The following is a 25,758-nucleotide window of genomic DNA, read 5'->3' as shown; positions in this document are numbered from 1 at the left end:
GAGGATAGTTTCAATCTGCCTACCTCTGGGTTATGGGCCCAGCATGCTTCCATTGCAGTACTCTGCTGCACATGTAAGTGCAAGAGATCCTGAAGCACTCACTCATCATGGGAAAGTACCAATGTGTTTCTTCGTTGGTTGATGGAAGAAACATCTTACAAAAACTCTCCAGATTATTGACTTTTTAAAGTTTTTCTAGGAAACGTTTTAGATGAATGCTTATTAGCCTTTGTCAGTATAGACTTTTGCAAAGTGTCTCTGTGGCGCAATCAGTTAGTATGTACGGCTATTAACCAAAAGGTTGGTGGTTCAATCCCACCCAGGGACCTAATTGACCTTGTTATCAGATTTTGGTGATCTTTAAGTAGACAAGTCAAAATTTCAAACCCCCTGTTATGGTGTAGGGTACCTGGCCTTCTCTGATGTAATCAGAGTTAGATTTGATTCAGTGATTTTATAAAAACAGCTAGGAAGCACAATTTAGCAGTGGGTTGCAGAGAAAAAAAATATGCTGGCAGAAAAATCCAATTGAATGATTAAACAGCTCTTTATTTTCTGGCTTTATTTTTATGCTAACAAATTTGTTCTCTGAAAAGTGTCCACAAAGCCAAGTCTCTGATTAACACCTTTGTAAGGATGGTTTTTCACCTATTACTAAATTAAACTTGCTTCATTGGAAAGGCAGCAAGATGCATCCTCATTTCAATGTCTACTGAAATAATACAGGTTGACACCAGGAAACATTAACGCCACTGCATCCTTGCTGCTTTCTCATGTGGAAGTCTGTTTAATGTGAAAACAAGGTGATATCTAATTAGCACACAGGTAAGGAATTACGAAAATCTTTATTTAAGGGTGAAGATGTTTCTCACAAAATCGTTGCCCCAATGCATCATTGAAATTCAAGCTGGAAAGATGATTTTAATATATCACTTGTACATTTTGTATTGCTCTTCTGGTGACAATGTAGTTTGTTTTTGTCAATTACCATTTTAATAATAGGGTAAAGAAAATGAAGTGGATTTTTGAAAGAAAACAATACTGTCAATATACTATTAAAACAAATTAAAATGGTAAAAGTTATTGTACTTTAAGTAAAAATAAAAGAGCCAAAATGTCAATCCCAGTTTTGGATTACTTTTATTTACAAAAAAAAATGCATATAGCAGAGGATAGTTTCAATCTGCCTACCTCTGGGTTATGGGCCCAGCATGCTTCCATTGCAGTACTCTGCTGCACATGTAAGTGCAAGAGATCCTGAAGCACTCACTCATCATGGGAAAGTACCAATGTGTTTCTTCGTTGGTTGATGGAAGAAACATCTTACAAAAACTCTCCAGATTATTGACTTTTTAAAGTTTTTCTAGGAAACGTTTTAGATGAATGCTTATTAGCCTTTGTCAGTATGAACTTTTGCAAAGTGTCTCTGTGGCGCAATCAGTTAGTATGTACGGCTATTAACCAAAAGGTTGGTGGTTCAATCCCACCCAGGGACTTAATTGACCTTGTTATCAGATTTTGGTGATCTTTAAGTAGACAAGTCAAAATTTCAAACCCCCTGTTATGGTGTAGGGTACCTGGCCTTCTCTGATGTAATCAGAGTTAGATTTGATTCAGTGATTTTATAAAAACAGCTAGGAAGCACAATTTAGCAGTGGGTTGCAGAGAAAAAAAATATGCTGGCAGAAAAATCCAATTGAGTGATTAAACAGCTCTTTATTTTCTGGCTTTATTTTTATGCTAACAAATTTGTTCTCTGAAAAGTGTCCACAAAGCCAAGTCTCTGATTAACACCATTGTAAGGATGGTTTTTCACCTATTACTAAATTAAACTTGCTTCATTGGAAAGGCAGCAAGATGCATCCTCATTTCAATGTCTACTGAAATAATACAGGTTGACACCAGGAAACATTAACGCCACTGCATCCTTGCTGCTTTCTCATGTGGAAGTCTGTTTAATGTGAAAACAAGGTGATATCTAATTAGCACACAGGTAAGGAATTAAGAAAATCTTTATTTAAGGGTGAAGATGTTTCTCACAAAATCGTTGCCCCAATGCATCATTGAAATTCAAGCTGGAAAGATGATTTTAATATATCACTTGTACATTTTGTATTGCTCTTCTGGTGACAATGTAGTTTGTTTTTGTCAATTACCATTTTAATAATAGGGTAAAGAAAATTAAGTGGATTTTTGAAAGAAAACAATACTGTCAATATACTATTAAAACAAATTAAAATGGTAAAAGTTATTGTACTTTAAGTAAAAATAAAAGAGCCAAAATATCAATCCCAGTTTTGGATTACTTTAATTAACAAACAAAAAAATGCATATAGCAGAGGATAGTTTCAATCTGCCTACCTCTGGGTTATGGGCCCAGCATTCTTCCATTGCTGTACTCTGCTGCACATGTAAGTGCAAGAGATCCTGAAGCACTCACTCATCATGGGAAAGTACCAATGTGTTTCTTCGTTGGTTGATAGAAGAAACATCTTACGAAAACTCTCCAGATTATTGACTTTTTTAAGTTTTTCTAGGAAACGTTTTAGATGAATGCTTATTAGCATTTGTCAGTATGTACTTTTGCAAAGTGTCTCTGTGGTGCAATCAGTTAGTGTGTACGGCTATTAACCAAAAGGTTGGTGGTTCAATCCCACCCAGGGACGTAATTGACCTTGTTATCAGATTTTGGTGATCTTTAAGTAAACAAGTCAAATTTCATACCCCCTGTTATGGTGTAGGGTACCTGGCCTTCTCTGATGTAATCAGAGTTAGATTTGATTCAGTGATTTTATAAAAACATCTAGGAAGCACAATTTAGCAGTGGGTTGCAGAGAAAAAGAAATATGCTGGCAAAAAAATCAAATTGCGTGATTAAACAGCTCTTCATTTTCTGGCTTTATTTTTATGCTAACAAATTTGTTCTCTGAAAAGTGTCCACAAAGCCAAGTCTCTGATTAACACCTTTGTAGGGATGGTTTTTCACCTATTACTAAATTAAACTTGCTTCATTGGAAAGGCAGCAAGATGTATCCTCATTTCAATGTCTACTGAAATAATACAGGTTGACACCAGGAAACATTAACGCCACTGCATCCTTGCTGCTTTCTCATGTGGAAGTCTGTTTAATGTGAAAACAAGGTGATATCTAATTAGCACACAGGTAAGGAATTAAGAAAATCTTTATTTAAGGGTGAAGATGTTTCTCACAAAATTATTGACCCAATGCATCATTGAAATTCAAGCTGGAAAGATGATTTTAATATATCACTTGTACATTTTGTATTGCTCTTCTGGTGACAATGTAGTTTGTTTTTGTCAATTACCATTTTAATAATAGGGTAAAGAAAATGAAGTGGATTTTTGAAAGAAAACAATACTGTCAATATACTATTAAAACAAATTAAAATGGTAAAAGTTATTGTACTTTAAGTAAAAATAAAAGAGACAAAATATCAATCCCAGTTTTGGATTACTTTAATTAACAAAAAAAATGCATATAGCAGAGGATAGTTTCAATCTGCCTACCTCTGGGTTATGGGCCCAGCATGCTTCCATTGCAGTACTCTGCTGCACATGTAAGTGCAAGAGATCCTGAAGCACTCACTCATCATGGGAAAGTACCAATGTGTTTCTTCGTTGGTTGATGGAAGAAACATCTTACAAAAACTCTCCAGATTATTGACTTTTTAAAGTTTTTCTAGGAAACGTTTTAGATGAATGCTTATTAGCCTTTGTCAGTATGGACTTTTGCAAAGTGTCTCTGTGGCGCAATCAGTTAGTATATACGGCTATTAACCAAAAGGTTGGTGGTTCAATCCCACCCAGGGACCTAATTGACCTTGTTATCAGATTTTGGTGATCTTTAAGTAGACAAGTCAAAATTTCAAACCCCCTGTTATGGTGTAGGGTACCTGGCCTTCTCTGATGTAATCAGAGTTAGATTTGATTCAGTGATTTTATAAAAACAGCTAGGAAGCACAATTTAGCAGTGGGTTGCAGAGAAAAAAAATATGCTGGCAGAAAAATCCAATTGAGTGATTAAACAGCTCTTTATTTTCTGGCTTTATTTTTATGCTAACAAATTTGTTCTCTGAAAAGTGTCCACAAAGCCAAGTCTCTGATTAACACCTTTGTAAGGATGGTTTTTCACCTATTACTAAATTAAACTTGCTTCATTGGAAAGGCAGCAAGATGCATCCTCATTTCAATGTCTACTGAAATAATACAGGTTGACACCAGGAAACATTAACGCCACTGCATCCTTGCTGCTTTCTCATGTGGAAGTCTGTTTAATGTGAAAACAAGGTGATATCTAATTAGCACACAGGTAAGGAATTAAGAAAATCTTTATTTAAGGGTGAAGATGTTTCTCACAAAATCGTTGCCCCAATGCATCATTGAAATTCAAGCTGGAAAGATGATTTTAATATATCACTTGTACATTTTGTATTGCTCTTCTGGTGACAATGTAGTTTGTTTTTGTCAATTACCATTTTAATAATAGGGTAAAGAAAATTAAGTGGATTTTTGAAAGAAAACAATACTGTCAATATACTATTAAAACAAATTAAAATGGTAAAAGTTATTGTACTTTAAGTAAAAATAAAAGAGCCAAAATATCAATCCCAGTTTTGGATTACTTTAATTAACAAACAAAAAAATGCATATAGCAGAGGATAGTTTCAATCTGCCTACCTCTGGGTTATGGGCCCAGCATTCTTCCATTGCTGTACTCTGCTGCACATGTAAGTGCAAGAGATCCTGAAGCACTCACTCATCATGGGAAAGTACCAATGTGTTTCTTCGTTGGTTGATAGAAGAAACATCTTACAAAAACTCTCCAGATTATTGACTTTTTTAAGTTTTTCTAGGAAACGTTTTAGATGAATGCTTATTAGCATTTGTCAGTATGTACTTTTGCAAAGTGTCTCTGTGGTGCAATCAGTTAGTGTGTACGGCTATTAACCAAAAGGTTGGTGGTTCAATCCCACCCAGGGACGTAATTGACCTTGTTATCAGATTTTGGTGATCTTTAAGTAGACAAGTCAAATTTCATACCCCCTGTTATGGTGTAGGGTACCTGGTCTTCTCTGATGTAATCAGAGTTAGATTTGATTCAGTGATTTTATAAAAATATCTAGGAAGCACAATTTAGCAGTGGGTTGCAGAGAAAAAGAAATATGCTGGCAAAAAAATCAAATTGCGTGATTAAACAGTTCTTCATTTTCTGGCTTTATTTTTATGCTAACAAATTTGTTCTCTGAAAAGTGTCCACAAAGCCAAGTCTCTGATTAACACCTTTGTAGGGATGGTTTTTCACCTATTACTAAATTAAACTTGCTTCATTGGAAAGGCAGCAAGATGTATCCTCATTTCAATGTCTACTGAAATAATACAGGTTGACACCAGGAAACATTAACGCCACTGCATCCTTGCTGCTTTCTCATGTGGAAGTCTGTTTAATGTGAAAACAAGGTGATATCTAATTAGCACACAGGTAAGGAATTAAGAAAATCTTTATTTAAGGGTGAAGATGTTTCTCACAAAATTATTGACCCAATGCATCATTGAAATTCAAGCTGGAAAGATGATTTTAATATATCACTTGTACATTTTGTATTGCTCTTCTGGTGACAATGTAGTTTGTTTTTGTCAATTACCATTTTAATAATAGGGTAAAGAAAATGAAGTGGATTTTTGAAAGAAAACAATAATGTCAATATACTATTAAAACAAATTAAAATGGTAAAAGTTATTGTACTTTAAGTAAAAATAAAAGAGCCAAAATATCAATCCCAGTTTTGGATTACTTTAATTAACAAAAAAAAATGCATATAGCAGAGGATAGTTTCAATCTGCTTACCTCTGGGTTATGGGCCCAGCATGCTTCCATTGCAGTACTCTGCTGCACATGTAAGTGCAAGAGATCCTGAAGCACTCACTCATCATGGGAAAGTACCAATGTGTTTCTTCGTTGGTTGATGGAAGAAACATCTTACAAAAACTCTCCAGATTATTGACTTTTTAAAGTTTTTCTAGGAAACGTTTTAGATGAATGCTTATTAGCCTTTGTCAGTATGGACTTTTGCAAGGTGTCTCTGTGGTGCAATCAGTTAGTATGTACGGCTATTAACCAAAAGGTTGGTGGTTCAATCCCACCCAGGGACCTAATTGACCTTGTTATCAGATTTTGGTGATCTTTAAGTAGACAAGTCAAAATTTCAAACCCCCTGTTATGGTGTAGGGTACCTGGCCTTCTCTGATGTAATCAGAGTTAGATTTGATTCAGTGATTTTATAAAAACAGCTAGGAAGCACAATTTAGCAGTGGGTTGCAGAGAAAAAAAATATGCTGGCAGAAAAATCCAATTGAGTGATTAAACAGCTCTTTATTTTCTGGCTTTATTTTTATGCTAACAAATTTGTTCTCTGAAAAGTGTCCACAAAGCCAAGTCTCTAATTAACACCTTTGTAAGGATGGTTTTTCACCTATTACTAAATTAAACTTGCTTCATTGGAAAGGCAGCAAGATGCATCCTCATTTCAATGTCTACTGAAATAATACAGGTTGACACCAGGAAACATTAACGCCACTGCATCCTTGCTGCTTTCTCATGTGGAAGTCTGTTTAATGTGAAAACAAGGTGATATCTAATTAGCACACAGGTAAGGAATTCAGAAAATCTTTATTTAAGGGTGAAGATGTTTCTCACAAAATCGTTGCCCCAATGCATCATTGAAATTCAAGCTGGAAAGATGATTTTAATATATCACTTGTACATTTTGTATTGCTCTTCTGGTGACAATGTAGTTTGTTTTTGTCAATTACCATTTTAATAATAGGGTAAAGAAAATGAAGTGGATTTTTGAAAGAAAACAATACTGTCAATATACTATTAAAACAAATTAAAATGGTAAAAGTTATTGTACTTTAAGTAAAAATAAAAGAGCCAAAATATCAATCCCAGTTTTGGATTACTTTAATTAACAAACAAAAAAATGCATATAGGAGAGGATAGTTTCAATCTGCCTACCTCTGGGTTATGGGCCCAGCATGCTTCCATTGCTGTACTCTGCTGCACATGTAAGTGCAAGAGATCCTGAAGCACTCGCTCATCATGGGAAAGTACCAATGTGTTTCTTCGTTGGTTGATAGAAGAAACATCTTACAAAAACTCTCCAGATTTTTGACTTTTTTAAGTTTTTCTAGGAAACGTTTTAGATGAATGCTTATTAGCCTTTGTCAGTATGTACTTTTGCAAAGTGTCTCTGTGGCGCAATCAGTTAGTGTGTACGGCTATTAACCAAAAGGTTGGTGGTTCAATCCCACCCAGGGACGTAATTGACCTTGTTATCAGATTTTGGTGATCTTTAAGTAGACAAGTCAAATTTCATACCCCCTGTTATGGTGTAGGGTACCTGGCCTTCTCTGATGTAATCAGAGTTAGATTTGATTCAGTGATTTTATAAAAACATCTAGGAAGCACAATTTAGCAGTGGGTTGCAGAGAAAAAGAAATATGCTGGCAAAAAAATCAAATTGCGTGATTAAACAGCTCTTCATTTTCTGGCTTTATTTTTATGCTAACAAATTTGTTCTCTGAAAAGTGTCCACAAAGCCAAGTCTCTGATTAACACCTTTGTAGGGATGGTTTTTCACCTATTACTAAATTAAACTTGCTTCATTGGAAAGGCAGCAAGATGTATCCTCATTTCAATGTCTACTGAAATAATACAGGTTGACACCAGGAAACATTAACGCCACTGCATCCTTGCTGCTTTCTCATGTGGAAGTCTGTTTAATGTGAAAACAAGGTGATATCTAATTAGCACACAGGTAAGGAATTAAGAAAATCTTTATTTAAGGGTGAAGATGTTTCTCACAAAATTATTGACCCAATGCATCATTGAAATTCAAGCTGGAAAGATGATTTTAATATATCACTTGTACATTTTGTATTGCTCTTCTGGTGACAATGTAGTTTGTTTTTGTCAATTACCATTTTAATAATAGGGTAAAGAAAATGAAGTGGATTTTTGAAAGAAAACAATAATGTCAATATACTATTAAAACAAATTAAAATGGTAAAAGTTATTGTACTTTAAGTAAAAATAAAAGAGCCAAAATATCAATCCCAGTTTTGGATTACTTTAATTAACAAAAAAAAATGCATATAGCAGAGGATAGTTTCAATCTGCTTACCTCTGGGTTATGGGCCCAGCATGCTTCCATTGCAGTACTCTGCTGCACATGTAAGTGCAAGAGATCCTGAAGCACTCACTCATCATGGGAAAGTACCAATGTGTTTCTTCGTTGGTTGATGGAAGAAACATCTTACAAAAACTCTCCAGATTATTGACTTTTTAAAGTTTTTCTAGGAAACGTTATAGATGAATGCTTATTAGCCTTTGTCAGTATGACATTTTGCAAAGTGTCTCTGTGGCGCAATCAGTTAGTGTGTACGGCTATTAACCAAAAGATTGGTGGTTCAATCCCACCCAGGGACCTAATTGACCTTGTTATCAGATTTTGGTGATCTTTAAGTAGACAAGTCAAATTTCATACCCCCTCTTATGGTGTAGGGTACCTGGCCTTCTCTGATGTAATCAGAGTTAGATTTGATTCAGTGATTTTATAAAAACATCTAGGAAGCACAATTTAGCAGTGGGTTGCAGAGAAAAAGAAATATGCTGGCAAAAAAATCAAATTGCGTGATTAAACAGCTCTTTATTTTCTGGCTTTATTTTTATGCTAACAAATTTGTTCTCTGAAAAGTGTCCACAAAGCCAAGTCTCTGATTAACACCTTTGTAGGGATTGTTTTTCACCTATTACTAAATTAAACTTGCTTCATTGGAAAGGCAGCAAGATGCATCCTCATTTCAATGTCTACTGAAATAATACAGGTTGACACCAGGAAACATTAACGCCACTGCATCCTTGCTGCTTTCTCATGTGGAAGTCTGTTTAATGTGAAAACAAGGTGATATCTAATTAGCACACAGGTAAGGAATTACGAAAATCTTTATTTAAGGGTGAAGATGTTTCTCACAAAATTGTTGCCCCAATGCATCATTGAAATTCAAGCTGGAAAGATGATTTAAATATATCACTTGTACATTTTGTATTGCTCTTCTGGTGACAATGTAGTTTTTTTGTCAATTACCATTTTAATAACAGGGTAAAGAAAATTAAGTGGATTTTTGAAAGAAAACTATACTGTCAATATACTATTAAAACAAATTAAAATGGTAAAAGTTATTGTACTTTAAGTAAAAATAAAAGAGCAAAAATATCAATCCCAGTTTTGATTACTTAAATTAACAAAAAAAATGCATATAGCAAAGGATAGTTTCAATCTGCCTACCTCTGGGTTATGGGTCCAGCATGCTTCCATTGCAGTACTCTGCTGCCCATGTAAGTGCAAGAGATCCTGAAGCACTCACTCATCATGGGAAAGTACCAATGTGTTTATTCGTTGGTTGATGGAAGAAACATCTTACAAAAACTCTCCAGATTATTGATTTTTTAATGTTTTCTAGGAAACGTTCTAGATGTATGCTTATTAGCCTTTGTCAGTATGTACTTTTTGCAAAGTGTCTCTGTGGCGCAATCGGTTAGTGTGTTTGGCTATTAACCAAAAGGTTGGTGGTTCAATCCCACCCAGGGACGTAATTAACCTTGTGATCAGATTTTGGTGATATTTAAGTAGACAAGTCAAAATTTCAAACCTCCTCTTATGGTGTAGGGTACATGGCCTTCTCTGATGTAATCAGAGTTAGATTTGATTCAGTGATTTTATAAAAAACAGCTAGGAAGCACAATTTAGCAGTGGGTTGCAGAGAAAAAAAATATGCTGGCAGAAAAATCCAATCGAGTGATTAAACAGCTCTTCATTTTCTGGCTTTATTTTTATGCTAACAAATTTGTTCTCTGAAAAGTGTCCACAAAGCCAAGTCTCTGATTAACACCTTTGTAAGGATGGTTTTTCACCTATTACTAAATTAAACTTGCTTCATTGGAAAGGCAGCAAGATGCATCCTCATTTCAATGTCTACTGAAATAATACAAGTTGACAACAGGAAATATTAACGCCACTGCATCCTTGCTGCTTTCTCATGTGGAAGTCTGTTTAATGTGAAAACAAGGTGATATCTAATTAGCACACAGGTAAGGAATTAAGAAAATCTTTATTTAAGGGTGAAGATGTTTCTCACAAAATTGTTGACCCAATGCATCATTGAAATTCAAGCTGGAAAGATGATTTTAATATATCACTTGTACATTTTGTATTGCTCTTCTGGTGACAATGTAGTTTGTTTTTGTCAATTACCATTTTAATAATAGGGTAAAGAAAATGAAGTGGATTTTTGAAAGAAAACAATAATGTCAATATACTATTAAAACAAATTAAAATGGTAAAAGTTATTATACTTTAAGTAAAAATAAAAGAGACAAAATATCAATCCCAGTTTTGGATTACTTTAATTAACAAAAAAAAAATGCATATAGCAGAGGATAGTTTCAATCTGCTTACCTCTGGGTTATGGGCCCAGCATGCTTCCATTGCAGTACTCTGCTGCACATGTAAGTTCAAGAGATCCTGAAGCACTCACTCATCATGGGAAAGTACCAATGTGTTTCTTCGTTGGTTGATGGAAGAAACATCTTACAAAAACTCTCCAGATTATTGACTTTTTAAAGTTTTTCTAGGAAACGTTTTAGATGAATGCTTATTAGCCTTTGTCAGTATGGACTTTTGCAAGGTGTCTCTGTGGTGCAATCAGTTAGTATGTACGGCTATTAACCAAAAGGTTGGTGGTTCAATCCCACCCAGGGACCTAATTGACCTTGTTATCAGATTTTGGTGATCTTTAAGTAGACAAGTCAAAATTTCAAACCCCCTGTTATGGTGTAGGGTACCTGGCCTTCTCTGATGTAATCAGAGTTAGATTTGATTCAGTGATTTTATAAAAACAGCTAGGAAGCACAATTTAGCAGTGGGTTGCAGAGAAAAAAAATATGCTGGCAGAAAAATCCAATTGAGTGATTAAACAGCTCTTTATTTTCTGGCTTTATTTTTATGCTAACAAATTTGTTCTCTGAAAAGTGTCCACAAAGCCAAGTCTCTGATTAACACCTTTGTAAGGATGGTTTTTCACCTATTACTAAATTAAACTTGCTTCATTGGAAAGGCAGCAAGATGCATCCTCATTTCAATGTCTACTGAAATAATACAGGTTGACACCAGGAAACATTAACGCCACTGCATCCTTGCTGCTTTCTCATGTGGAAGTCTGTTTAATGTGAAAACAAGGTGATATCTAATTAGCACACAGGTAAGGAATTAAGAAAATCTTTATTTAAGGGTGAAGATGTTTCTCACAAAATCGTTGCCCCAATGCATCATTGAAATTCAAGCTGGAAAGATGATTTTAATATATCACTTGTACATTTTGTATTGCTCTTCTGGTGACAATGTAGTTTGTTTTTGTCAATTACCATTTTAATAATAGGGTAAAGAAAATGAAGTGGATTTTTGAAAGAAAACAATACTGTCAATATACTATTAAAACAAATTAAAATGGTAAAAGTTATTGTACTTTAAGTAAAAATAAAAGAGCCAAAATATCAATCCCAGTTTTGGATTACTTTAATTAACAAACAAAAAAATGCATATAGGAGAGGATAGTTTCAATCTGCCTACCTCTGGGTTATGGGCCCAGCATGCTTCCATTGCTGTACTCTGCTGCACATGTAAGTGCAAGAGATCCTGAAGCACTCACTCATCATGGGAAAGTACCAATGTGTTTCTTCGTTGGTTGATAGAAGAAACATCTTACAAAAACTCTCCAGATTATTGACTTTTTTAAGTTTTTCTAGGAAACGTTTTAGATGAATGCTTATTAGCCTTTGTCAGTATGTACTTTTGCATAGTGTCTCTGTGGCGCAATCAGTTAGTGTGTACGGCTATTAACCAAAAGGTTGGTGGTTCAATCCCACCCAGGGACGTAATTGACCTTGTTATCAGATTTTGGTGATCTTTAAGTAGACAAGTCAAATTTCATACCCCCTGTTATGGTGTAGGGTACCTGGCCTTCTCTGATGTAATCAGAGTTAGATTTGATTCAGTGATTTTATAAAAACATCTAGGAAGCACAATTTAGCAGTGGGTTGCAGAGAAAAAGAAATATGCTGGCAAAAAAATCAAATTGCGTGATTAAACAGCTCTTCATTTTCTGGCTTTATTTTTATGCTAACAAATTTGTTCTCTGAAAAGTGTCCACAAAGCCAAGTCTCTGATTAACACCTTTGTAGGGATGGTTTTTCACCTATTACTAAATTAAACTTGCTTCATTGGAAAGGCAGCAAGATGTATCCTCATTTCAATGTCTACTGAAATAATACAGGTTGACACCAGGAAACATTAACGCCACTGCATCCTTGCTGCTTTCTCATGTGGAAGTCTGTTTAATGTTAAAACAAGGTGATATCTAATTAGCACACAGGTAAGGAATTAAGAAAATCTTTATTTAAGGGTGAAGATGTTTCTCACAAAATTGTTGACCCAATGCATCATTGAAATTCAAGCTGGAAAGATGATTTTAATATATCACTTGTACATTTTGTATTGCTCTTCTGGTGACAATGTAGTTTGTTTTTGTCAATTACCATTTTAATAATAGGGTAAAGAAAATGAAGTGGATTTTTGAAAGAAAACAATACTGTCAATATACTATTAAAACAAATTAAAATGGTAAAAGTTATTGTACTTTAAGTAAAAATAAAAGAGACAAAATATCAATCCCAGTTTTGGATTACTTTAATTAACAAAAAAAATGCATATAGCAGAGGATAGTTTCAATCTGCCTACCTCTGGGTTATGGGCCCAGCATGCTTCCATTGCAGTACTCTGCTGCACATGTAAGTGCAAGAGATCCTGAAGCACTCACTCATCATGGGAAAGTACCAATGTGTTTCTTCGTTGGTTGATGGAAGAAACATCTTACAAAAACTCTCCAGATTATTGACTTTTTAAACTTTTTCTAGGAAACGTTTTAGATGAATGCTTATTAGCCTTTGTCAGTATGGACTTTTGCAAAGTGTCTCTGTGGTGCAATCGGTTAGTGTGTTTGGCTATTAACCAAAAGGTTGGTGGTTCAATCCCACCCAGGGACGTAATTAACCTTGTGATCAGATTTTGGTGATCTTTAAGTAGACAAGTCAAAATTTCAAACCCGCTGTTATGGTGTAGGGTACCTGGCCTTCTCTGATGTAATCAGAGTTAGATTTGATTCAGTGATTTTATAAAAACAGTTAGGAAGCACAATTTAGCAGTGGGTTGCAGAGAAAAAAAATATGCTGGCAGAAAAATCCAATTGAGTGATTAAACAGCTCTTTATTTTCTGGCTTTATTTTTATGCTAACAAATTTGTTCTCTGAAAAGTGTCCACAAAGCCAAGTCTCTGATTAACACCTTTGTAAGGATGGTTTTTCACCTATTACTAAATTAAACTTGCTTCATTGGAAAGGCAGCAAGATGCATCCTCATTTCAATGTCTACTGAAATAATACAAGTTGACACCAGGAAACATTAACGCCACTGCATCCTTGCTGCTTTCTCATGTGGAAGTCTGTTTAATATGAAAACAAGGTGATATCTAATTAGCACACAGGTAAGGAATTAAGAAAATCTTTATTTAAGGGTGAAGATGTTTCTCACAAAATCGTTGCCCCAATGCATCATTGAAATTCAAGCTGGAAAGATGATTTTAATATATCACTTGTACATTTTGTATTGCTCTTCTGGTGACAATGTAGTTTGTTTTTGTCAATTACCATATTAATAATAGGGTAAAGAAAATGAAGTGGATTTTTGAAAGAAAACAATACTGTCAATATACTATTAAAACAAATTAAAATGGTAAAAGTTATTGTACTTTAAGTAAAAATAAAAGAGACAAAATATCAATCCCAGTTTTGGATTACTTTAATTAACAAAAAAAATGCATATAGCAGAGGATAGTTTCAATCTGCCTACCTCTGGGTTATGGGCCCAGCATGCTTCCATTGCAGTACTCTGCTGCACATGTAAGTGCAAGAGATCCTGAAGCACTCACTCATCATGGGAAAGTACCAATGTGTTTCTTCGTTGGTTGATGGAAGAAACATCTTACAAAAACTCTCCAGATTATTGACTTTTTTAAGTTTTTCTAGGAAACGTTTTAGATGAATGCTTATTAGCCTTTGTCAGTATGGACTTTTGCAAAGTGTCTCTGTGGCGCAATCGGTTAGTGTGTTTGGCTATTAACCAAAAGGTTGGTGGTTCAATCCCACCCAGGGACGTAATTAACCTTGTGATCAGATTTTGGTGATATTTAAGTAGACAAGTCAAAATTTCAAACCTCCTCTTATGGTGTAGGGTACATGGCCTTCTCTGATGTAATCAGAGTTAGATTTGATTCAGTGATTTTATAAAAAACAGCTAGGAAGCACAATTTAGCAGTGGGTTGCAGAGAAAAAAAATATGCTGGCAGAAAAATCCAATCGAGTGATTAAACAGCTCTTCATTTTCTGGCTTTATTTTTATGCTAACAAATTTGTTCTCTGAAAAGTGTCCACAAAGCCAAGTCTCTGATTAACACCTTTGTAAGGATGGTTTTTCACCTATTACTAAATTAAACTTGCTTCATTGGAAAGGCAGCAAGATGCATCCTCATTTCAATGTCTACTGAAATAATACAAGTTGACACCAGGAAACATTAACGCCACTGCATCCTTGCTGCTTTCTCATGTGGAAGTCTGTTTAATGTGAAAACAAGGTGATATCTAATTAGCACACAGGTAAGGAATTAAGAAAATCTTTATTTAAGGGTGAAGATGTTTCTCACAAAATTGTTGACCCAATGCAACATTGAAATTCAAGCTGGAAAGATGATTTTAATATATCACTTGTACATTTTGTATTGCTCTTCTGGTGACAATGTAGTTTGTTTTTGTCAATTACCATTTTAATAATAGGGTAAAGAAAATGAAGTGGATTTTTGAAAGAAAACAATACTGTCAATATACTATTAAAACAAATTAAAATGGTAAAAGTTATAGTACTTTAAGTAAAAATAAAAGAGACAAAATATCAATCCCAGTTTTGGATTACTTTAATTAACAAAAAAAAATGCATATAGCAGAGGATAGTTTCAATCTGCCTACCTCTGGGTTATGGGCCCAGCATGCTTCCATTGCAGTACTCTGCTGCACATGTAAGTTCAAGAGATCCTGAAGCACTCACTCATCATGAGAAAGTACCAATGTGTTTCTTCGTTGGTTGATGGAAGAAACATCTTACAAAAACTCTCCAGATTATTGACTTTTTTAAGTTTTTCTAGGAAACGTTTTAGATGAATGCTTATTAGCCTTTGTCAGTATGTACTTTTGCAAAGTGTCTCTGTGGCGCAATCAGTTAGTGTGTACGGCTATTAACCAAAAGGTTGGTGGTTCAATCCCACCCAGGGACGTAATTGACCTTGTTATCAGATTTTGGTGATCTTTAAGTAGACAAGTCAAATTTCATACCCCCTGTTATGGTGTAGGGTACCTGGCCTTCTCTGATGTAATCAGAGTTAGATTTGATTCAGTGATTTTATAAAAACATCTAGGAAGCACAATTTAGCAGTGGGTTGCAGAGAAAAAGAAATATGCTGGCAAAAAAATCAAATTGCGTGATTAAACAGCTCTTCATTTTCTGGCTTTATTTTTATGCTAACAAATTTGTTCTCTGAAAAGTGTCCACAAAGCCAAGTCTCTGATTAACACCTTTGTAGGGATGGTTTTTCACCTATTACTAAATTAAACTTGCTTCATTGGAAAGGCAGCAAGATGTATCCTCATTTCAATGTCTACTGAAATAATACAGGTTGACACCAGGAAACATTAACGCCACTGCATCCTTGCTGCTTTCTCATGTGGAAGTCTGTTTAATGTGAAAACAAGGTGATATCTAATTAGCACACAGGTAAGGAATTAAGAAAATCTTTAAGGGTGAAGATGTTTCTCACAAAATTATTGACCCAATGCATCATTGAAATTCAAGCTGGAAAGATGATTTTAATATATCACTTGTACATTTTGTATTGCTCTTCTGGTGACAATGTAGTTTGTTTTTGTCAATTACCATTTTAATAATAGGGTAAAGAAAATGAAGTGGATTTTTGAAAGAAAACAATACTGTCAATATACTATTAAAACAAATTAAAATGGTAAAAGTTATTGTACTTTAAGTAAAAATAAAAGAGACAAAATATCAATCCCAGTTTTGGATTACTTTAATTAACAAAAAAAATGCATATAGCAGAGGATAGTTTCAATCTGCCTACCTCTGGGTTATGGGCCCAGCATGCTTCCATTGCAGTACTCTGCTGCACATGTAAGTGCAAGAGATCCTGAAGCACTCACTCATCATGGGAAAGTACCAATGTGTTTATTCGTTGGTTGATGGAAGAAACATCTTACAAAAACTCTCCAGATTATTGACTTTTTAAACTTTTTCTAGGAAACGTTTTAGATGAATGCTTATTAGCCTTTGTCAGTATGGACTTTTGCAAAGTGTCTCTGTGGCGCAATCGGTTAGTGTGTTTGGCTATTAACCAAAAGGTTGGTGGTTCAATCCCACCCAGGGACGTAATTAACCTTGTGATCAGATTTTGGTGATCTTTAAGTAGACAAGTCAAAATTTCAAACCCCCTGTTATGGTGTAGGGTACCTGGCCTTCTCTGATGTAATCAGAGTTAGATTTGATTCAGTGATTTTATAAAAACAGCTAGGAAGCACAATTTAGCAGTGGGTTGCAGAGAAAAAAAATATGCTGGCAGAAAAATCCAATTGAGTGATTAAACAGCTCTTTATTTTCTGGCTTTATTTTTATGCTAACAAATTTGTTCTCTGAAAAGTGTCCACAAAGCCAAGTCTCTGATTAACACCTTTGTAAGGATGGTTTTTCACCTATTACTAAATTAAACTTGCTTCATTGGAAAGGCAGCAAGATGCATCCTCATTTCAATGTCTACTGAAATAATACAAGTTGACACCAGGAAACATTAACGCCACTGCATCCTTGCTGCTTTCTCATGTGGAAGTCTGTTTAATATGAAAACAAGGTGATATCTAATTAGCACACAGGTAAGGAATTAAGAAAATCTTTATTTAAGGGTGAAGATGTTTCTCACAAAATTGTTGACCCAATGCATCATTGAAATTCAAGCAGGAAAGATGATTTTAATATATCACTTGTACATTTTGTATTGCTCTTCTGGTGACAATGTAGTTTGTTTTTGTCAATTACCATTTTAATAATAGGGTAAAGAAAATGAAGTGGATTTTTGAAAGAAAACAATAATGTCAATATACTATTAAAACAAATTAAAATGGTAAAAGTTATTATACTTTAAGTAAAAATAAAAGAGACAAAATATCAATCCCAGTTTTGGATTACTTTAATTAACAAAAAAAAAATGCATATAGCAGAGGATAGTTTCAATCTGCTTACCTCTGGGTTATGGGCCCAGCATGCTTCCATTGCAATACTCTGCTGCACATGTAAGTTCAAGAGATCCTGAAGCACTCACTCATCATGGGAAAGTACCAATGTGTTTCTTCGTTGGTTGATGGAAGAAACATCTTACAAAAACTCTCCAGATTATTGACTTTTTAAAGTTTTTCTAGGAAACGTTTTAGATGAATGCTTATTAGCCTTTGTCAGTATGGACTTTTGCAAGGTGTTTCTGTGGCGCAATCAGTTAGTATGTACGGCTATTAACCAAAAGGTTGGTGGTTCAATCCCACCCAGGGACCTAATTGACCTTGTTATCAGATTTTGGTGATCTTTAAGTAGACAAGTCAAAATTTCAAACCCCCTGTTATGGTGTAGGGTACCTGGCCTTCTCTGATGTAATCAGAGTTAGATTTGATTCAGTGATTTTATAAAAACAGCTAGGAAGCACAATTTAGCAGTGGGTTGCAGAGAAAAAAAATATGCTGGCAGAAAAATCCAATTGAGTGATTAAACAGCTCTTTATTTTCTGGCTTTATTTTTATGCTAACAAATTTGTTCTCTGAAAAGTGTCCACAAAGCCAAGTCTCTGATTAACACCTTTGTAAGGATGGTTTTTCACCTATTACTAAATTAAACTTGCTTCATTGGAAAGGCAGCAAGATGCATCCTCATTTCAATGTCTACTGAAATAATACAGGTTGACACCAGGAAACATTAACGCCACTGCATCCTTGCTGCTTTCTCATGTGGAAGTCTGTTTAATGTGAAAACAAGGTGATATCTAATTAGCACACAGGTAAGGAATTAAGAAAATCTTTATTTAAGGGTGAAGATGTTTCTCACAAAATCGTTGCCCCAATGCATCATTGAAATTCAAGCTGGAAAGATGATTTTAATATATCACTTGTACATTTTGTATTGCTCTTCTGGTGACAATGTAGTTTGTTTTTGTCAATTACCATTTTAATAATAGGGTAAAGAAAATTAAGTGGATTTTTGAAAGAAAACAATACTGTCAATATACTATTAAAACAAATTAAAATGGTAAAAGTTATTGTACTTTAAGTAAAAATAAAAGAGCCAAAATATCAATCCCAGTTTTGGATTACTTTAATTAACAAACAAAAAAATGCATATAGGAGAGGATAGTTTCAATCTGCCTACCTCTGGGTTATGGGCCCAGCATGCTTCCATTGCTGTACTCTGCTGCACATGTAAGTGCAAGAGATCCTGAAGCACTCACTCATCATGGGAAAGTACCAATGTGTTTCTTCGTTGGTTGATAGAAGAAACATCTTACAAAAACTCTCCAGATTATTGACTTTTTTAAGTTTTTCTAGGAAACGTTTTAGATGAATGCTTATTAGCCTTTGTCAGTATGTACTTTTGCAAAGTGTCTCTGTGGCGCAATCAGTTAGTGTGTACGGCTATTAACCAAAAGGTTGGTGGTTCAATCCCACCCAGGGACGTAATTGACCTTGTTATCAGATTTTGGTGATCTTTAAGTAGACAAGTCAAATTTCATACCCCCTGTTATGGTGTAGGGTACCTGGCCTTCTCTGATGTAATCAGATTTGATTCAGTGATTTTATAAAAACATCTAGGAAGCACAATTTAGCAGTGGGTTGCAGAGAAAAAGAAATATGCTGGCAAAAAAATCAAATTGCGTGATTAAACAGCTCTTCATTTTCTGGCTTTATTTTTATGCTAACAAATTTGTTCTCTGAAAAGTGTCCACAAAGCCAAGTCTCTGATTAACACCTTTGTAGGGATGGTTTTTCACCTATTACTAAATTAAACTTGCTTCATTGGAAAGGCAGCAAGATGTATCCTCATTTCAATGTCTACTGAAATAATACAGGTTGACACCAGGAAACATTAACGCCACTGCATCCTTGCTGCTTTCTCATGTGGAAGTCTGTTTAATGTTAAAACAAGGTGATATCTAATTAGCACACAGGTAAGGAATTAAGAAAATCTTTATTTAAGGGTGAAGATGTTTCTCACAAAATTGTTGACCCAATGCATCATTGAAATTCAAGCTGGAAAGATGATTTTAATATATCACTTGTACATTTTGTATTGCTCTTCTGGTGACAATGTAGTTTGTTTTTGTCAATTACCATTTTAATAATAGGGTAAAGAAAATGAAGTGGATTTTTGAAAGAAAACAATACTGTCAATATACTATTAAAACAAATTAAAATGGTAAAAGTTATTGTACTTTAAGTAAAAATAAAAGAGACAAAATATCAATCCCAGTTTTGGATTACTTTAATTAACAAAAAAAATGCATATAGCAGAGGATAGTTTCAATCTGCCTACCTCTGGGTTATGGGCCCAGCATGCTTCCATTGCAGTACTCTGCTGCACATGTAAGTGCAAGAGATCCTGAAGCACTCACTCATCATGGGAAAGTACCAATGTGTTTCTTCGTTGGTTGATGGAAGAAACATCTTACAAAAACTCTCCAGATTATTGACTTTTTAAACTTTTTCTAGGAAACGTTTTAGATGAATGCTTATTAGCCTTTGTCAGTATGGACTTTTGCAAAGTGTCTCTGTGGCGCAATCGGTTAGTGTGTTTGGCTATTAACCAAAAGGTTGGTGGTTCAATCCCACCCAGGGACGTAATTAACCTTGTGATCAGATTTTGGTGATCTTTAAGTAGACAAGTCAAAATTTCAAACCCCCTGTTATGGTGTAGGGTACCTGCCCTTCTCTGATGTAATCAGAGTTAGATTTGATTCAGTGATTTTATAAAAACAGTTAGGAAGCACAATTTAGCAGTGGGTTGCAGAGAAAAAAAATATGCTGGCAGAAAAATCCAATTGAGTGATTAAACAGCTCTTTATTTTCTGGTTTTATTTTTATGCTAACAAATTTGTTCTCTGAAAAGTGTCCACAAAGCCAAGTCTCTGATTAACACCTTTGTAAGGATGGTTTTTCACCTATTACTAAATTAAACTTGCTTCATTGGAAAGGCAGCAAGATGCATCCTCATTTCAATGTCTACTGAAATAATACAAGTTGACACCAGGAAACATTAACGCCACTGCATCCTTGCTGCTTTCTCATGTGGAAGTCTGTTTAATATGAAAACAAGGTGATATCTAATTAGCACACAGGTAAGGAATTAAGAAAATCTTTATTTAAGGGTGAAGATGTTTCTCACAAAATCGTTGCCCCAATGCATCATTGAAATTCAAGCTGGAAAGATGATTTTAATATATCACTTGTACATTTTGTATTGCTCTTCTGGTGACAATGTAGTTTGTTTTTGTCAATTACCATATTAATAATAGGGTAAAGAAAATGAAGTGGATTTTTGAAAGAAAACAATACTGTCAATATACTATTAAAACAAATTAAAATGGTAAAAGTTATTGTACTTTAAGTAAAAATAAAAGAGACAAAATATCAATCCCAGTTTTGGATTACTTTAATTAACAAAAAAATTCATATAGCAGAGGATAGTTTCAATCTGCCTACCTCTGGGTTATGGGCCCAGCATGCTTCCATTGCAGTACTCTGCTGCACATGTAAGTGCAAGAGATCCTGAAGCACTCACTCATCATGGGAAAGTACCAATGTGTTTCTTCGTTGGTTGATGGAAGAAACATCTTACAAAAACTCTCCAGATTATTGACTTTTTAAAGTTTTTCTAGGAAACGTTTTAGATGAATGCTTATTAGCCTTTGTCAGTATGGACTTTTGCAAAGTGTCTCTGTGGCGCAATCGGTTAGTGTGTTTGGCTATTAACCAAAAGGTTGGTGGTTCAATCCCACCCAGGGACGTAATTAACCTTGTGATCAGATTTTGGTGATATTTAAGTAGACAAGTCAAAATTTCAAACCTCCTCTTATGGTGTAGGGTACATGGCCTTCTCTGATGTAATCAGAGTTAGATTTGATTCAGTGATTTTATAAAAAACAGCTAGGAAGCACAATTTAGCAGTGGGTTGCAGAGAAAAAAAATATGCTGGCAGAAAAATCCAATCGAGTGATTAAACAGCTCTTCATTTTCTGGCTTTATTTTTATGCTAACAAATTTGTTCTCTGAAAAGTGTCCACAAAGCCAAGTCTCTGATTAACACCTTTGTAAGGATGGTTTTTCACCTATTACTAAATTAAACTTGCTTCATTGGAAAGGCAGCAAGATGCATCCTCATTTCAATGTCTACTGAAATAATACAAGTTGACACCAGGAAACATTAACGCCACTGCATCCTTGCTGCTTTCTCATGTGGAAGTCTGTTTAATGTGAAAACAAGGTGATATCTAATTAGCACACAGGTAAGGAATTAAGAAAATCTTTATTTAAGGGTGAAGATGTTTCTCACAAAATTGTTGACCCAATGCAACATTGAAATTCAAGCTGGAAAGATGATTTTAATATATCACTTGTACATTTTGTATTGCTCTTCTGGTGACAATGTAGTTTGTTTTTGTCAATTACCATTTTAATAATAGGGTAAAGAAAATGAAGTGGATTTTTGAAAGAAAACAATACTGTCAATATACTATTAAAACAAATTAAAATGGTAAAAGTTATAGTACTTTAAGTAAAAATAAAAGAGACAAAATATCAATCCCAGTTTTGGATTACTTTAATTAACAAAAAAAATGCATATAGCAGAGGATAGTTTCAATCTGCCTACCTCTGGGTTATGGGCCCAGCATGCTTCCATTGCAGTACTCTGCTGCACATGTAAGTGCAAGAGATCCTGAAGCACTCACTCATCATGGGAAAGTACCAATGTGTTTCTTCGTTGGTTGATGGAAGAAACATCTTACAAAAACTCTCCAGATTATTGACTTTTTAAAGTTTTTCTAGGAAACGTTTTAGATGAATGCTTATTAGCCTTTGTCAGTATGGACTTTTGCAAAGTGTCTCTGTGGCGCAATCAGTTAGTATGTACGGCTATTAACCAAAAGGTTGGTGGTTCAATCCCACCCAGGGACCTAATTGACCTTGTTATCAGATTTTGGTGATCTTTAAGTAGACAAGTCAAAATTTCAAACCCCCTGTTATGGTGTAGGGTACCTGGCCTTCTCTGATGTAATCAGAGTTAGATTTGATTCAGTGATTTTATAAAAACAGCTAGGAAGCACAATTTAGCAGTGGGTTGCAGAGAAAAAAAATATGCTGGCAGAAAAATCCAATTGAGTGATTAAACAGCTCTTTATTTTCTGGCTTTATTTTTATGCTAACAAATTTGTTCTCTGAAAAGTGTCCACAAAGCCAAGTCTCTGATTAACACCTTTGTAAGGATGGTTTTTCACCTATTACTAAATTAAACTTGCTTCATTGGAAAGGCAGCAAGATGCATCCTCATTTCAATGTCTACTGAAATAATACAGGTTGACACCAGGAAACATTAACGCCACTGCATCCTTGCTGCTTTCTCATGTGGAAGTCTGTTTAATGTGAAAACAAGGTGATATCTAATTAGCACACAGGTAAGGAATTAAGAAAATCTTTATTTAAGGGTGAAGATGTTTCTCACAAAATCGTTGCCCCAATGCATCATTGAAATTCAAGCTGGAAAGATGATTTTAATATATCACTTGTACATTTTGTATTGCTCTTCTGGTGACAATGTAGTTTGTTTTTGTCAATTACCATTTTAATAATAGGGTAAAGAAAATTAAGTGGATTTTTGAAAGAAAACAATACTGTCAATATACTATTAAAACAAATTAAAATGGTAAAAGTTATTGTACTTTAAGTAAAAATAAAAGAGCCAAAATATCAATCCCAGTTTTGGATTACTTTAATTAACAAACAAAAAAATGCATATAGCAGAGGATAGTTTCAATCTGCCTACCTCTGGGTTATGGGCCCAGCATTCTTCCATTGCTGTACTCTGCTGCACATGTAAGTGCAAGAGATCCTGAAGCACTCACTCATCATGGGAAAGTACCAATGTGTTTCTTCGTTGGTTGATAGAAGAAACATCTTACAAAAACTCTCCAGATTATTGACTTTTTTAAGTTTTTCTAGGAAACGTTTTAGATGAATGCTTATTAGCATTTGTCAGTATGTACTTTTGCAAAGTGTCTCTGTGGTGCAATCAGTTAGTGTGTACGGCTATTAACCAAAAGGTTGGTGGTTCAATCCCACCCAGGGACGTAATTGACCTTGTTATCAGATTTTGGTGATCTTTAAGTAGACAAGTCAAATTTCATACCCCCTGTTATGGTGTAGGGTACCTGGTCTTCTCTGATGTAATCAGAGTTAGATTTGATTCAGTGATTTTATAAAAATATCTAGGAAGCACAATTTAGCAGTGGGTTGCAGAGAAAAAGAAATATGCTGGCAAAAAAATCAAATTGCGTGATTAAACAGTTCTTCATTTTCTGGCTTTATTTTTATGCTAACAAATTTGTTCTCTGAAAAGTGTCCACAAAGCCAAGTCTCTGATTAACACCTTTGTAGGGATGGTTTTTCACCTATTACTAAATTAAACTTGCTTCATTGGAAAGGCAGCAAGATGTATCCTCATTTCAATGTCTACTGAAATAATACAGGTTGACACCAGGAAACATTAACGCCACTGCATCCTTGCTGCTTTCTCATGTGGAAGTCTGTTTAATGTGAAAACAAGGTGATATCTAATTAGCACACAGGTAAGGAATTAAGAAAATCTTTATTTAAGGGTGAAGATGTTTCTCACAAAATTATTGACCCAATGCATCATTGAAATTCAAGCTGGAAAGATGATTTTAATATATCACTTGTACATTTTGTATTGCTCTTCTGGTGACAATGTAGTTTGTTTTTGTCAATTACCATTTTAATAATAGGGTAAAGAAAATGAAGTGGATTTTTGAAAGAAAACAATAATGTCAATATACTATTAAAACAAATTAAAATGGTAAAAGTTATTGTACTTTAAGTAAAAATAAAAGAGCCAAAATATCAATCCCAGTTTTGGATTACTTTAATTAACAAAAAAAAATGCATATAGCAGAGGATAGTTTCAATCTGCTTACCTCTGGGTTATGGGCCCAGCATGCTTCCATTGCAGTACTCTGCTGCACATGTAAGTGCAAGAGATCCTGAAGCACTCACTCATCATGGGAAAGTACCAATGTGTTTCTTCGTTGGTTGATGGAAGAAACATCTTACAAAAACTCTCCAGATTATTGACTTTTTAAAGTTTTTCTAGGAAACGTTTTAGATGAATGCTTATTAGCCTTTGTCAGTATGGACTTTTGCAAGGTGTCTCTGTGGTGCAATCAGTTAGTATGTACGGCTATTAACCAAAAGGTTGGTGGTTCAATCCCACCCAGGGACCTAATTGACCTTGTTATCAGATTTTGGTGATCTTTAAGTAGACAAGTCAAAATTTCAAACCCCCTGTTATGGTGTAGGGTACCTGGCCTTCTCTGATGTAATCAGAGTTAGATTTGATTCAGTGATTTTATAAAAACAGCTAGGAAGCACAATTTAGCAGTGGGTTGCAGAGAAAAAAAATATGCTGGCAGAAAAATCCAATTGAGTGATTAAACAGCTCTTTATTTTCTGGCTTTATTTTTATGCTAACAAATTTGTTCTCTGAAAAGTGTCCACAAAGCCAAGTCTCTAATTAACACCTTTGTAAGGATGGTTTTTCACCTATTACTAAATTAAACTTGCTTCATTGGAAAGGCAGCAAGATGCATCCTCATTTCAATGTCTACTGAAATAATACAGGTTGACACCAGGAAACATTAACGCCACTGCATCCTTGCTGCTTTCTCATGTGGAAGTCTGTTTAATGTGAAAACAAGGTGATATCTAATTAGCACACAGGTAAGGAATTCAGAAAATCTTTATTTAAGGGTGAAGATGTTTCTCACAAAATCGTTGCCCCAATGCATCATTGAAATTCAAGCTGGAAAGATGATTTTAATATATCACTTGTACATTTTGTATTGCTCTTCTGGTGACAATGTAGTTTGTTTTTGTCAATTACCATTTTAATAATAGGGTAAAGAAAATGAAGTGGATTTTTGAAAGAAAACAATACTGTCAATATACTATTAAAACAAATTAAAATGGTAAAAGTTATTGTACTTTAAGTAAAAATAAAAGAGCCAAAATATCAATCCCAGTTTTGGATTACTTTAATTAACAAACAAAAAAATGCATATAGGAGAGGATAGTTTCAATCTGCCTACCTCTGGGTTATGGGCCCAGCATGCTTCCATTGCTGTACTCTG

At 34.7% G+C, this 25,758-nt stretch overlaps 5 non-coding genes across 5 annotated transcripts; all 5 read left to right on the top strand.

Moving 5' to 3' along the window:
* The first annotated feature begins 9,599 nt into the window (after window positions 1–9,599).
* TRNAN-AUU (transfer RNA asparagine (anticodon AUU)) lies at window positions 9,600–9,673 on the top strand. The gene has a single exon. It is a non-coding gene; the product is annotated as a tRNA-Asn (tRNA).
* A 4,600-nt stretch (window positions 9,674–14,273) lies between these two features.
* TRNAN-AUU (transfer RNA asparagine (anticodon AUU)) lies at window positions 14,274–14,347 on the top strand. The gene has a single exon. It is a non-coding gene; the product is annotated as a tRNA-Asn (tRNA).
* Window positions 14,348–16,605: 2,258 nt separating this feature from the next.
* TRNAN-AUU (transfer RNA asparagine (anticodon AUU)) lies at window positions 16,606–16,679 on the top strand. Its single transcript has one exon. It is a non-coding gene; the product is annotated as a tRNA-Asn (tRNA).
* Window positions 16,680–20,105: 3,426 nt separating this feature from the next.
* Window positions 20,106–20,179, top strand: TRNAN-AUU (transfer RNA asparagine (anticodon AUU)). The gene has a single exon. It is a non-coding gene; the product is annotated as a tRNA-Asn (tRNA).
* Window positions 20,180–21,271: 1,092 nt separating this feature from the next.
* TRNAN-AUU (transfer RNA asparagine (anticodon AUU)) lies at window positions 21,272–21,345 on the top strand. The gene has a single exon. It is a non-coding gene; the product is annotated as a tRNA-Asn (tRNA).
* The last annotated feature ends 4,413 nt before the right edge of the window (window positions 21,346–25,758 follow it).

The sequence above is a fragment of the Pseudophryne corroboree genome, unplaced genomic scaffold (assembly GCF_028390025.1).
Source record: "Pseudophryne corroboree isolate aPseCor3 unplaced genomic scaffold, aPseCor3.hap2 scaffold_533, whole genome shotgun sequence".
NCBI lineage: Eukaryota > Metazoa > Chordata > Amphibia > Anura > Myobatrachidae > Pseudophryne > Pseudophryne corroboree.
The sequence above is the reverse complement of the archived record's forward strand: the minus strand, read 5'-3'. Positions and strand labels throughout refer to the sequence as shown.